General features: G+C 37.9%; 1 long non-coding RNA gene and 1 pseudogene across 1 annotated transcript in view; one reads left to right on the top strand and one right to left on the bottom strand.

Annotated features, from left to right (window-relative positions):
- Positions 1-1,234: 1,234 nt before the first annotated feature.
- LOC140846891 (uncharacterized) overlaps positions 1,235-13,851 on the top strand; it is a 152,163-nt gene continuing 139,546 nt past the window's right edge. Inside the window, exon 1 of the long non-coding RNA XR_012126388.1 lies at positions 1,235-1,307. This is a non-coding gene — a long non-coding RNA (uncharacterized lncRNA). The remainder of the gene's footprint in view (positions 1,308-13,851) is intronic.
- LOC108391557 (protein DEK pseudogene) lies at positions 11,473-12,682 on the bottom strand (annotated as a pseudogene).

The raw sequence follows: 13,851 nt of genomic DNA, 5'->3' as shown, positions 1-13,851 counted from the left end.
TTTTGCTTGACACTGACTGGTTGAGGAACTTTCCCACTTTCTTCTCAAGAGCAAGAATATGGCGAGTGAGGCGTAGATCAAGACACAGCTGAACCGAGTTCTTACCAAATGCCTTTCCTTAAAAAAATGCAGAGCAGGTGGGCCTCATAGCAAACTGGATTTTCCAGCGTGCTTTCCACACATCCCAAATATGCTCATTCTAGGAGAGGGTCTCCAACGCCTTGTGTTGAGTTTGTCCCCTGGGTAAAATAAGGCCCTGCTACCATTGAAATGCTTTCTGTTTTCTCCCTTAGCACTCCCCCTAAGGGGACGTATCTTTTGCAGTAGCCCAGGAGTGGAAGAAGGGATGTTGTTAAATGAAGTTGTCATCACTCCTTCTGCCCCATCTTACAAAATATCCGACTTCAGAACATCCCACCTCTCTTAGCCTGGGTTCCCTCGAAAGCAGAGCCTGCGATCAAAGGCTTGCATGCAGGCAGCAGTGAGACAGGAGAGGGCAGGAGGAAGAGGGGAGCGGCCGGCGAAGGCAGCACTGTTTACTTGGCTGCTGCTACAGAAAACCAGCTGTGGGAAGCCACAGGATCCTCTGAGGAACCAAATAAAATGCGTCTCAGGACCGTCTCTGTGACTACAAGGAGAAGCTTTACCCCCCTGCATCGTGACTCCGGGCTTGCCCTGCAGGGAGTCCGCTTCCTCGTGCCGCAGGACTGCACCTGTGTGAGTTCCCACACTCACACAGCACAGGAGGCACTGAGGCCAGAAGCCTCTAGGTTGTACCTGCATAAGCCTGTGCAGAGCTGGACATGGGAACAGAGGGGAAATGGAGGTCAGCAGAGGTCACAAAAGGTGGACGCAGAACCCAAGATTCTAGAGCCACGCTGAGCCCTCAACAGAAATGTATTAAGATAGGGAAAGACTCAAGGCTTACAATGTGCTTCAGGTGCCTAATTGATTCAAGAAGGCTTTGCCAAGACTAAAATTTTGAATTGTTCCCTTGACCATTTGGAGGTTTTTATACCTTAGTGAAATATGTCCAAGTACAATTAAGAATGGGTGAGGAGAATGTCTTTCTTTTGTGAAGAGAAAAGAAAATGATTGTGTGGGGAAGTTGGGGTTCCTATGGCAGGATCCTCACTGAACTTCAACCACCCGGTGATGGAGTGCAGGAGGGACTGGCCTGTTGCTAGGCTACCGTCTCCACACGTTTAGGCAATAAGCCGTTATTGCGCTATACAGAGAGCTCGGCCCAGTGCCCTGGGTGGAGGCAGGGACATTAGTGCTCGACCCACCGCCGGAGAACAAGCCAGGTAATAAACCCTTTCACCCCAAAAAACGTTTTGCTGTCAATTTCTCTGGTCACATTGAATCCATAGCTAACATGAGCAGGGCTAAGACCCATTGACAAGATAGACTGTTACAGGGAAGGTGGGAAAGTGTATCCTCAGGCAGGTCAGTTTTGGAAGAGATCATAAGGAATTTGAGGATCTGGAATTGATCCCCTTAAAACTTTCTTGGCCACATTTTCACTGTTTTTCATGGGCTTACATATCCACTTTTGAAGCCATCTATAGTCCAGGTGGAGAAATCAGCCTTCAGGAGGAGGCAACTGTCAATCACTTCAGTACAGGGGCGGGCAGAGGGTTCGTGCTGACCCATTCAAGCTCTCGCTTAATGGCACAAAGTTGCCTGCCATAATCTCTGGATTCTTCCTCCACGTTGCCACCAATTTCTGTTGAGGCTTTTTCGTGGGATCCTTTTTCGGTGTCTCCCATTTGCTGTGCTGGCCCCAGAGTCCCCTCCTTGGTTCTCTTCTCACCTTGATCTCCAGTCTCCATGCTCTCCAGGCAGATCTCATTTGCCTCCATGGTTTTAATTGCCAAGTATACACGGATGAACACAAAATATTTATCTTTAGCTCTGCATTTTATGCCAGATGCAGATCTATTAACCCACCTGCTTCCTGGATATCCTCCCCAGTCATGTCTCACAGGCGGCTGGAATTCTTTGTCTTCCCTGTCCCTCTCGAATCTGCACACTGGCTCCCCAATTCCCTATCCTAGTGATAGTGATTATTAGCCACCCATTCCAACAAGCTAGACGTTGAAAGGCACCCTGGACTTACTTCTGCACTTTGCATATGAGTCCCGCTGATATTATTTCCTAAATACTTTTACATTCATTGCTTTTCTCCATCTCCATGCCACTATTTTAACTCAGGACCTCATTACTTTTTGCCTGGATAATTGCAAAAGCCTACCAACTGGTCTTACTACCTCCATCACTTCATTCCTCCATTCTGTTCCCCACATTGCTCCCCAGTAGTGATCTCCCTCAAATGTAAATCAAATCAGGTTACTCTCTTGCTTAAAATTCAATGAACTTCCTTTGCCAAAAGGATAAAATTCCAGCTGCTTGGCATGACTTATAAAATCTTTCATGATTTAACTCTGACTGCTTATATTACCAAAAATAAGCAGTTATACAAATACAGTTTTCTCCACCTGGAATGCCTTTGTATATATAATTGAGCTTCATTAATATCACACTGTGTTAAGAAGGCTGTTTAACTGGTTTTCCCTACTCTGGGGAACAGAATCTTTTCTATCACGAAATATTTAAAGCACATAGGAAAGCAGAGAAATACCAAAAAACAAAGTACTAAGCTTTTTCAAATCTTAAAACCTTGACACATTTCCTTGAGATATATTTTCTTAAGAAATAAGTCATTTTAGATACAGTTGAGACCCTCATCCCCTCCTGCCATTCCTCCCTGTTCAGCGTAGCCACCCCAATGCATTTGGTATTTATGATTTTATACTTTTACTATGTTGCTTATATCCCCATAAATTCTATACAGTATTGTATTGCACACTTTTAGGCTTTATGTATGTGGTATTGCATGATACGTATCATGCACCTTGCGTATTTGCTCAACAATGCTTTGAGATTTTTTCAGTTGATAAAAGAGGCTCTAATTCTGAAGGGCTATTTAGTATTCCACTGTATGAATATACCACAGTTTATTTATCCATTCTCTTACTGATGGATATTAGGTTGTTTCTAATTCTCCCCTATTACATATAATGCTGCAATAAATATTTTGCATACATCTCAGCTTATGTATATATGGGAGGGTTTTCATAGGTTATATACCTAGGATGAAATTCCTAGTAGAAGATTATGTACATCTTAAACTCACTTTCTTTCTTCAAAAAATTTTAGTGTCAATTTTTCTCCAAAGGCAATAGAACCTTGACTCTACTAGTCCAAGTGCAAAGCTAGTCCAAATACAAAAACCATACTTAAGATCAGACACTTGAACTAACAACTGTAAGTTTATAAGAAGACCTTATGGATCATTGCATCTGTATTCAGTTATGAAAATCTCAGTAGCTAATATATGTGTGCGTGTCCTGTTTGTGTAAGCAAGAAAGAAATTATATGGTCCTGGGATCAGCCTCTATCTCCTCTCTGGAGGAACTGGTATTTATGGTGTTCTAAAGAAATGGCTTTCTTCTGAGTGCTCAGGTACTAGGAACCATTTTTGTTCATTCATGCACTTGGTCAGTAAACTTTTACTGGGTGTCTGCTGTACACAGGTGGCACCAGTCTGAGAGCTGGAGGTGTACCGGCGAACATAGAAACAAAGACTTGGCCCTCACAGAACTTACATGCTGATGGGGATAGGCAGACAAATAAACACACACAAAAACATAGTATGTCAGCTGGTAATAAGTGTAATTTAGAAAAAGAGGAAAGGGAACTAAGAAATGCTGGATTAAGGGGGAAGAGTTGCTCTTTTATAAAAAGTGGTCATGAATGGCTTTGCTGCAAAGGTGATATTGAAATAGGTTTGAAATAGATATTGATACCGATTTCTCACTAAAGAAAGTGAGAAAGGGAGCCATGCAATTCCACGAGGGAAGAGCTTTAGAAGCAGAAGGAAGGGTGACTACAAAGGCTCAGAAGTGGGAGACCTCACTGCACATTCAAGGACCAGCAAGGAGGCCAGAGTGACTGAGATTAACCAAGTAGGGGGTGGGCCAAAGTGGTAAGGGTGAGGTCGGGGGGAGCAGTGTTGGGAGGGAACTGTCGCCTTTACTCTGACTTGGGAGAGAAGCCCTGGAGGGGTCGGAGCTGAGGAATGCTGTGATCTAAGGTTTTGAACGATCTCACTGATTAGAAGAATAGAAGCGAGGAGACCCATTGCTCCAATATTCTCAGTGAGAGATGACTGTGACTTGGACTAAGATTTTGGCTGTAGAGGTGCTGAGAAAGGGTCAGCTTTTGGATGTATTGTGAAAGAGATTGGCTGTTGGATTGGATGTCGGATGTCGGAGAAGCAGAAGAGTCATGGGTAAAGTCAAGGTTACCGGCATGAATGAAGAAAAATGGAGACAGAAATACATGGGCGGGTAAGAGTAGAGTAGGAACCAGTGGGAGAGGAGTAAGTCTCTTTTGGGATGTGCTAAGGCTGAGATTCCCGTGAGGCTTCAAGTATATATATTTAGTAGGCAATGAGATACATGAACTTGGAGTTCATGGCTGAGATCTAGGCCAGAGGTGTAAGTGTGGGAGTAATCAGTATGTAGATGCTCTTGAAAAATGTGACACCGGGTAAGATATCCTAGGAAGTCAGTTGAATAGAGCAAAGAAGATAGCTGAGGGCTGAGTCTTGGGGCTCTCTGGTATTTAGAGTGCCGGGATGAGGGAGGAACCGCAAAAACTCAACAGGAGGTCTTTGAGTAGGAGGGGAGCGGCGAGATTGGCGTCCGGAAGTCAAAGGAAGAAAATGTTTCCAGAAAGAGAATGTAGTACATTCTATTATATGTTGATCAGGTTTTTAAGGATTAAAAATTAACTTTGGATTCAGCAACATAAAGATTATTAGTGAGTTTCACAAAAGCTCTTTTAGCAGAGTAGGTTCAGGAGAAAACATGAAGAGAAGAACTGGGAAAAAAGAAAACAGCTCTGTCAAGGGAAGATTTTATTGGAAAGTCTCTGGTAATGCTTAGGGTCTACAGTTAAAATGGCACCTGCAGTTGGGACAGCAAGTTGACCCTCGCTGCACAATGCCTTTCACTGTCCCTTGGCAAGAGCAGTTCTGCATTTCCCCCAATGACGTTATGCTCAGTGTCAGGTGGATTAGGCCTTCTCTGCCCTACCTGCATGGTGACCTCAAACTCCCCTTCAACATCACGTTCGGGCATCTCTGCATGTGTGGATTCTTTAGATGGAACAAATCATTCTGGACTTGTATGTTTTTAGTATAACCACATTGAAGTGTTATAATTGATTCCTCACCAGGCAGTGACTTCATGAAAAAAAAGTGTTGTGGCTTGTAGGGTCCCCAGTGCTAAGTATAATACTCAGTAATGTTCCGTTGGTATCGGTTGAACTAAAATGAAATTTTTTGAAAAGAAAGGCAGGGTTCAAGCCTTCCCTTCTATTTCCGAGGGGTAACAGCATGCTGTATTATACCTGTAGGGGAGGAAGCACTGTTTATCCTCGGGAGCCCCAAATGGGATTCTTAGGGAGAGTTTGGCAAAGCCCTGTTTCTGACATTATCACAGGTACTTCAGCTGAATTCAGAGGGGGCCTCACCAGTGTACACTACCGAGGGGCCTGCCCAGCGTCTTCAGTGTGTTCCGTCACTTTGACTGGTGGTGGCGCTGAAGTGAGTGACCTCGGGAGGTGCCTTTTCCCCGGGCACCATTAAGCCAGACCGAGGACTCTGATAGTTTTTCACTCAAGCAAATGTATTTTCCTAATGTGCCTTCACCAAGCCCTGATGTCATTTCATTCCCAGAATCATTTCAATTGGATTCCACAGCCTTTTACTGCACTTTGGAAGTCTTTCAAGATGACAGATTATTTCTGTATTCGATCTGCATTCTTTTTTTTTTCTCTGCCACTTCATGGCTGGAAAACCCTGCGGGCTTTGTTTTGTGTGTTCTTTGGTCAAGAGGGAGTTGTCTGAAATACAAATCGACACTATTTGTAAAGAATATTATCCTTTTGCATTTATTATCTGTTTATTTTTTGGTTCCTACTATTAATTAGAAATTCGTTTTCTGATAGCTACAATGAGGTTAGAATAAATGTGCCAAGCTAGGTATCTAGCAAAGCCCAATGTATTAAGCATGGTAACAAGAGACCAATTCTATTCTGATAAACACCATTAAAAGGAAAGATAAATCAAATCTTATGGCCTTAGTCAGCAAGTTTTCTTCTACAAAAGGAAATCTAAGCTGAGCCACAGCTGTAATTTGGAGTATTAGCTCGAAGTGACTGCTTTGTATTTTTCTCAAGGGTGGGAAAATCAAATCTGCATTCTGCCAGCCAGGCACACCGTGAAGAGTGCCACCTTCACCGGGGCTGATTGGAAGGCCAATGCATCTTGGTCGCTTGGTGGATTTCGATGCACAGCCATGAGTTCCATAGACCATTAATTCTGCTCCATTGCTTGTCCATTTGAAATAAAAAGTGTCAGTGAATACATTATGCTTGGGGACCTCTAAATCCCACGTTAGTTCACGGTCATTGTCGAGGTCACTGATCTCCTTGCCATCATTATCTCAGTATCCAGAGCACATTTGAAGTTTACTGCTATTGTGTCCTTTTTCTTTTATCTTTGACAACTGCATCAGCTCTTACTCTTGAGGAAATTAACATTGCCTTTTGTTCACAAAACACGATGATTTGGAAAGGTCAAAGGATGTAGCAAGTCACTCTGGTATACTTCTACAGAGATACATGCCTGCTATATTTCAGTGATGCCCTGGGATAAAGCTCTAGCTTATTTATGGTGAAAAGCCATGTAGAATGATTATGAATTCATTTATTTGAAAGAAGCTAATTTAACTTTGAAGATTTTTATGAGTGGATCTAGTAGAGGGAATATAACCAAACCATTGCTCTGTGGGGACTGTGGAAGCTATTTCTATTTTCATCCAGTTGCCCTCAGGGAGTCCTTGAGTGGAAAACACACTGTTACCTACTTCCAGCATACATAGCTAAATATTCTTTTCACTTTTATTAGGTATTTCCACTTCAGCATTTGGGCTAAACCATGATAAATCTGTTGTATTCCCATGTATTTTTTCTAATAGTGGATATTATCTTATGTTATTGATACCACTAATGTTTAGGCCAGAAAACAGATCTTGAAGGATGGGATTTTTTAATGCGGTAAAGTGAAAAACATGTCAGTAACTCCCGAGGGTAAGTATGTAGCCTTTTCAGATCAGCTTCTTTTACTTAATAATATAGATTTAGGATTCCTCCATGTCAACTCTCCTACACTGCTGGTGGGAATGTAAAGTGGTCCAGCCACTATGGAAAGCAGATGGAGGTTCCTCAAAAAAACTAAAAAAGAAATACCATATGACCCAGTAATTCCATTTCTGGAAATTTACCTGAAAAAAACCAATACCACTCACTTGAAAAGATACATGCACCCCTAGGTTTATTGCTGCATTATTTATAATAGCAAAGATATGGAAGCACCAAAAGTGTCCATCAACAGATGAATGGATAAAAAAAAGATGTGATCCACATACATAATGGAATATTATTCATCCATAAAAAAGAAAGAAATCTTGCCATTTATAACAACGTGGAAGGATCTAGAGGGTATTATACTAAGTGAAATAAGCTGGGCAGAGAAAAACAACATGATTTCACTTTACATGGAATTTGAAAAGCAAAACAAATGAACAAAACAAATAGACTTGCAGACATAGAGAAGAGACTGGTGGTTACTAATGGGGAGGTGTTAGGGTGGGCAGGTGAAATAGGTGAAGGAGATAAAGCACAAAATCTCAATTATAATATAAATTAATCACAGAGATGAAAGTAGCATACAGAATATAGTCAGTAATACTGTAATATCTTCTTATGTTGATAGTAATGCTTACTAAGCTTTTAATAATGTAGACAACTGTCGAATATGTTGTATAGTTGAAACAAATATAATAGTGTATATCAAGTATACTTCAATTAAAAAAATTCTTCCATGTCTTCTCATGGCTTGATAGTTCATTTGTTTTTAGTGCTAAAGAATATTCTATTGTCTGGATGTACTACAGTTTATTTTTCCAGTCACATACTGAAGGACATCTTGGTTACTTCCAATTTGGGCAATTATGAATAAAGCTGCTACAAACACCCATATGCAAGTTTTTCTGTGAACATGTTTTTTACTCATATGGGTAAATACCAAGGAGTACAGTGTTGGGTAATATTTTATGACTATGTTCAGTTTTATAAACTGCCAAACTGACCCCCAGAGTGGGTGTACCATACCCTTTTGTATTCCTACCAGCAATGAATAAGAGTTCTTCTTGTTTCACATACTCATCAGCATTCTGTGTGGTGAATGTTTTGGATTTTGACCATTCTAACAGGTTAATAGTGTCCTATTTTTCTATTTCTTTTTTTTCTAGATTTTTAGAAACTCTACAAATTAGGGATATTAGCTTTGCTGTATAACATGAATTGCAAATATATTTTCCTGGTTTGTCACCATCACTTGTCTTTTGATTTCGCTTATAGTGTTACAGTTTTTGCTTTACAAAGCTGATTTTCAATTTTTCAAAATTATCCATTTTCTTTTTATTGCTTCTGGACACTGAGTCATGATTAGGAACTTCTTACTCTCTCCCAGGTAATAGAGGAATTTACTCATGTTTTATTATAGTACTTCTGTCATTTCCTTTCTTCCTTCTCTTTCTTCCTATCTACCTGTCTAACTGTCTGCAACTAATTCATTTGGAGTTTATCCTGGTGTATGTTGTGAAGTATAGACCCAGTGATACCTTCCAAATGACTACTCACTTTTCTCAGTACTGCTTAGTAATTTTTCATATATCCCCCACTGATTTGAGATACCATTTTTATCACATGAAAAATTCACATGTGCACTAAGGTCTATTTCTGGATAGTATCTTTTGTCTCATTATTTTCCTGATACTATACATTGCTTTTCTAGATGCCACACAATTTTAAACATAGACTTTTTATAATAATATTTTAATATCTATTTTAGTTAGCATCCTTCATTTTTTCTTCTTTTTCAGGTTTTGTTGGTGTTTTTTCCCTTGTTTATTCTATTTGGCAATGCCTATGTCGATATATCTATAACTCAATACATTTACAGGGAAAGTTGGAAATTACCTATAATTTATATTTATTGATCACTCACTATGTGCCAGGCATTTAACTAAGCACAAGAGCATCACACTTGAGGGAATGTACAGAAATTCAGCACAATCGGTATTTCTAGTTCACCAGATAGATATACTCTTTAAGAATAGCTTATCTGTAATGTTTGATAAGAATCCTTGAGAGGTGACCAGTATGGAGGGCTTGTCCCACACTTCTGGTAATTAAAAAGAATTATGATAAAAGACATAAAATTTATACAGTCTTAACAATTTATAAGTGTACAGTACAGTGGTGTTATTAATTATATTCACATTATGGTGCAATGGATCTCCAGAACTTATTCTGTCTTATTTTTCAATCTTAACTTTATAACCAACTTTTTTGTATCTGAGGAAAAATTTATTGGCATTTTCTGGGGGACTGAAGCAAACTTATAAATTTATAAATAGGGAGAACTGGTACTTTTATGTTATATTCAGTCTTCCTATCCTAAAATAGTTTGTCTTTTCATTCATTCACATGTGCTATTTTATATTTCAGAAATAATATAAAATTTTTCTCATATAAGTTTATATACATATCTCTTGTTGACCTTATAATCATTTTTGTTTTCACTGTTGTTTTATTGCTGTAAATTGAGTGTTTTCTCTCATTATATTTTTCAACTGGTTATTTTTGTGCATATGAAAGCTATTGATTTCTGTGTATTCATATTAGAGTTTCACTGCTAAATTTTCTTATTGTTTGTAGTGGTTTTTCCATTGATTCTCCTGGTTTTCTCAGATATTCAATTATGTCATCTGCAAATACAGATAGCTTCATTTCTTTTTTTGAATGCCTTATGCCTTTAATTGCTTTCTCTTACCTATTGCATCTTGTATCTAACTTTTGTCCAGTATTTTAGGACTATTGGTTAGATATTATTATCATTTTCTACCATACATTTATTTAATTTTTAATAACTATTTCAGAAGAATTCTTATTTCAGTGCGTTTTAAACATTGTTTTTAAAATGTAATCGTTTAACTTTAGAAATTCCTGTCTAAGAATTACTTCAGCAGCATTTTCCAAATTTGGATATATAGTATTTCCCTTATTATTTAGTTGACTATTTTCTGATTTCCATTAATATCCTATTGGAGTAACATTATGTAAAAGTTGGTTTTAAAATTACCAAATATAAGGGTTAAAATTTTTTTTTATTTCTAGTTCAATTTTATTTTGATAAAAGGACATCATTTACATGGTAACACATTTTTGTTATTTTTTTTTTTAGTGCTCACTTTGTTGTTTATTCCGTTCATTTGCATTAACTATACTACTCTCTAATGTCTTAATAATTTTATTAAAAAACAAGTCAAACCTGTGAAAATACATATTAACAGTTAACATGTATAATTTTTGCATTGTTCTGTGGATGCAAAGATATTTTTTGCATATTATGGGCAAAATAATAAAAATCAGTTCATTGTGCTTGTACTCAAAGTTTTGATGTGCTGATTTTGGTCCATCCTTAACATAAAATATATGTACTGTTGCAGAGTTAACACTAAAATTGCAAATTGATGACACTTCTGAGGCAAAGCAGAGAACTATCTGTTCCTTCAGTTTTTTTCAATGAATTCTGACTGTCAATGCTCCATCATACCATCTGGCTGAACTCCGACGTGTCATTGTTTATACCTGTAAAAACACCTACCTATATCAGTTTAAGAATTGATCTGCACAGAAGAAATAAAACACTTTATATACAACAAATTTGTTTCAAAAAATACAAAAATAGCATCTGTCATTTCTGTCATCCTGACAATTTGACATATATACACATGCAGAAAATTTCTGATTTAGTCATCTGGACAGCTGAAACTTGTATATTTTTAATATGCTGCACACACTGCCACTGAGTTTTTACACTAACCGAGAGATAGGTATTCAAAATATTTCACATTCTTAATACTGCAATAGTCTTTGTATGTATAAATGCCAGTTATAATAGTTTCTGTTCTACTTGATTAAAAGTATGTCCAAAACAAGCTAACATGGAATGAACTAAAAATTACAACAGTTCAAGAATCTATGACTCTCTATAAAGAAATCCAAAATGTACAAAATACAAGTATAAAAGCAAGAAACAATTAATGGTCATGCAAAATTTTAAGCTAAAAACTGCATAGAAGTGCAATTTAAAAACAACAACTCACTTATGTAACACTCAAGATGAAAAGATCAGCAAGGTCTACCAACACAATGCTTGCAAAGATTTAGGAAAGGAAATACATTCTCTTTGCTGGGATAATGGCATAAATCACTTCTTTAAATCTGTGGGAACTAGTCCCCTGTCTCCAGAAATTAGCTAACAGTTGTTTTTAAGGACATCTTTTCTTTCCATTAAATCATAAACAGGATAATTTTCATATAGCTTTTTGCAAATCTGCTTCATTGTGACTCCCTCCAACTTAGCATTGGCCAATAATTTCCTTTTTGTCTCCTTTAACTCTTCATCTGTCAGAGGTTTCTTCAATTTCTTAAATGTTCATCATATGAACTATTCTCAGATTTATTTTCCTTTCAGAACTGTTTTGATTCTTCTTGGTAGTCCTGCTATCTGCCTTCTTAACATCAGAACTTTTTATAGATTTTTTTTTTTACTTTTAGAAATAGCTTTCTGTTTAGGTTTTTAGCTTAGATGTCTTTTTTGATGGCTGCTTTTTTTCACTTTCTTCATCATCTAAAGACTATTCCTTGTTTTTTTCATCTTCATCACAGCTAGATTATCTGACAGAATTTCAGGAATTGGTTCTCTTAACTTTCCTTGCCATTTCAGAATTATTCTGTTCCTTTTGTGTTGTCTTTGCCAGAAGTTTTTAAAGATTTTTGTCAGTGGTTTACCAGAAGGCTTGGGATGCATTAGGAAATTCAAGATTCTCTTCACCAGTTCACTATTTACTCCTGATCTCTCCAAATCAAAACCTCCTAGGTGCTCTTGAACATGGCATTTCTAAACTCTTTCAACATTTCTTCCTTCTTTTTATATTGAATATTTCCTTTTTCAAATGGAAAGCTAAGCATCTGATCCACATTCTTCTTTAATGAGGACACTGTGCCTGCTCTGTTATAAAGCAGTTCGTGTAGATTTCTAAGTTCATCCATTTTCTTTTTACTCAGAAAGAAATGTATCCTGTCAGCTGCACACAGTTTCTGCCCCTTTCTTTGTGCAGCGGTAAATGGCTCTTTGCAAAGAGGAGACTTGCGTTTCCAACCTCTCCCCTTTCTCCGTTTCCCTCTTGCCTTCCGTGATGCCGCTCTTCTCTGCCTCCTGCCCCTTCCCGTCCTTAGCCTCGCCCTTCTCTTACTTTCCTCAGGTTGTGCATTTGGGGTTCCTTGCTGGACGTGCTGTGGACGGACGGGGGTGGATGTGGAGCCCCTCTGCCTTGACAGCAGGGTCCGAGGGGGACGTGCTGCCTGCCGCCGGGCCCAGCCTCCGTGCTCGGCTCGGGGAGGTACCGCGAGGCATCGGAGAGGACAGGACGTGTGGACCCCTCTCTGGGCCACTCCAGCAGGCTCTCCGCTCCCCAGGATCTGTTGTTTTGTTGACACCTGGTTTAAAGCCTACTAGATAATAAACTGTTGTAAGTATTTCATATGCGTTTTCTTTATGTAGTTGCTAATTATTGAGTACTGAGTTCTAGGTGTATCAGTAGTTCAAATTTTCCAAGAATTTTTCCCCCTCTAGTTTTTGTTCTACTTGAGCTCTTTTACAGGAAAAGTGTTCAAAAACTTATGCTATGAATATTTTTTCAAATATGTCATTTTTTTTGCTTTATTTTGATATGCTGACGATAGATATATCATTCTTGGCACATTGATTTAGGATTTTTATTTCTTCCTGGTGAAATATTTTTGTTAGTACCTGTTTATTAACATACTGTGAATCTCTTCATCCCTAAAAATACTTTTTGCCTTAAAGTAGAAGTTATTAATCCTTATTTCCATCATAATCACATAGGGAACTTTTAAAAACATCCATGCCTAGGATCAACCTCCAGAAATTCAGAGTTAATTCGTGTAGATGAGGCATACTAGTAATTTTTAAAGGTGTATATTATTCTTATGTGCAACTAGATTTAGGAGCTACTAACTTAAAGTCTTTCTTCCCCCTTTTCTGATATTAATAGTTGTATTTATTTTCATTTGGTTAATTTTCCATAAAACCTGGATAGTTTTTCCATGCATTAACTTTCTTTTTCTGTCCTTTTCACTTTAACATTGTTTTTGTAAATTGCAAAGAGCTGCTTTTTTTTATTACCATTTTGAAAATGTCTGCTTTTTTACACTGTCAAGTTTAGTCCAGTTTTATTGATATTGCTAATATTTCAGATTTATTTCTACTACCTTATTTAGTACTTTTACTGCACACACTGTTTTTCTATCTTCTGAATTTATTGCACTTTTTAAATTTAAATTTTAATCAGTTTATAATTTTTCCTAGCTTGAGTTATATTTTATAAATCAAAATTTTATATATTTATGGTATATAAGATATTGTTAATGTTAAATGTATTAACTATAATTACAGTATAGTTGTGAAGTGATTACCACAATCAAGCAAATTAACACATCCATAGCTCACATAGCTTTTTTTTTTGAAGTAAGAGCATTGAAGATCTACTCTCTTAGCAGACG

This window comes from Manis javanica, chromosome 16 (assembly GCF_040802235.1).
Source record: "Manis javanica isolate MJ-LG chromosome 16, MJ_LKY, whole genome shotgun sequence".
Classification (NCBI taxonomy): Eukaryota; Metazoa; Chordata; class Mammalia; order Pholidota; family Manidae; genus Manis; species Manis javanica.
Note: the sequence above shows the minus strand (reverse complement) of the source record. Positions and strands in the feature narration are given on the sequence as shown.